Raw genomic sequence first — 1,313 nt, forward strand, 5'->3', positions numbered from 1 at the left:
CTGATACCTCCCATAATAGTGGTAGAATGACCGATTGAAGCAAAATGAAAATTTCACGTTGATTAAGGTAAGAAAATACGAATTTTACAATGTATATTCCTCTAGCGTTATTATGATCTGATCTTATGCTATACAATTTTATTAATGAATTTCTCAATTTCATTTTACATATACTTCAGTGTCTCCTACAGAAAACAATTACTATTAATTTAATTTTCAATCAGTACCTACAAAACTGACTAATCCACTAAAAGTTTTATTTGTGGAAAGGTTTTTCCAGGTAGTAAAAATTCAATGAGAATTACTTATGTGTAACAAGATTACATTCACTCTCATTAGCCTATTTGAAATCTACCTGCATGAAGATGAAAATTTTTAACATTAAAATGACATCTATTCTTGGTTATTTTAAAATTCATTTAGTGTCTGGTGGGTTATTGTCTGTGTTAGTTTTAATCGTTGGCTTCGAGATTTCAATGCGGGACGCATTCGTTTGCCTTCTGCTGGGTAAATTTTAATCAACTTGTCCAGCTTTGAATAAGCGGTCTTCGTTTTAATTAAAACTGGAAGATATCTATGCTTCGATTAGAAAACAATTTTAAAATTTCATTTATGAGTTGTTACTATATGAACTCAATTCGCTTCCTGTGAAAGCAGTGGCAAAAAGTCACAAAATGCTGCAATGCGAGTCGAGTATCTCTTTCATTTCGAATTTGTCAGAAAAAGTTGTTGATTTTAACTTCGACAATCTGATTCATTGCTTCTTCAGCACGTATACATGGGACGATTAAATTAGGAATTGATAGATTAAAAAGTACAATGCGATAGTAAATAGCAAGAGAGGAGATTTCTAAAAAAAGCTTGAATATTTGATTATTTTAATTGTTCATCGTATTGTGTGTTTTGTGTGTAAAATTAATACTTTGTCAATCATAGCATAAGCTCAATCAAAACAAAATTTTTTTCTGAGATTTAAACATTTTAGGCAAAATCTGCCGTTTTGTAATTTGCGTTCGTTGTTCTATTAGCCAATTTCTTAAAAAAAATTACGTATTTCCGCTTCATAAATACACGGAGAAAGCTAAATTTTTATGAAAACGCAAAAATTACAATTTTCGTTTGTAAATGACTGAATTTGCCGTAGAAATAGTAGAATTTATTATGTAACTTGTAATAATCTCAAATTTGACAAAATAATTTTGTTTCTTAATTATTACAGTTTAATTTGTAATATCAACTAAAATATCTAGTAAATTTATTTCTGCTGGGATTTTATTTTTACAAATTCCATTACCTTTTCTTGTTCCCGAAAC

General features: G+C 29.1%; 1 protein-coding gene across 1 annotated transcript in view; it reads left to right on the plus strand.

Moving 5' to 3' along the window:
- The window catches only part of LOC108739521, a 250,548-nt gene continuing 249,235 nt past the window's right edge, over positions 1-1,313 (plus strand). Inside the window, exon 1 of the mRNA XM_018473447.2 lies at positions 1-67. The gene's annotated coding sequence lies outside the window, so the exon portion shown is untranslated. The remainder of the gene's footprint in view (positions 68-1,313) is intronic.

The sequence above is a fragment of the Agrilus planipennis genome, unplaced genomic scaffold, assembly GCF_000699045.2.
Source record: "Agrilus planipennis isolate EAB-ADULT unplaced genomic scaffold, Apla_2.0 scaffold34, whole genome shotgun sequence".
Classification (NCBI taxonomy): domain Eukaryota; kingdom Metazoa; phylum Arthropoda; class Insecta; order Coleoptera; family Buprestidae; genus Agrilus; species Agrilus planipennis.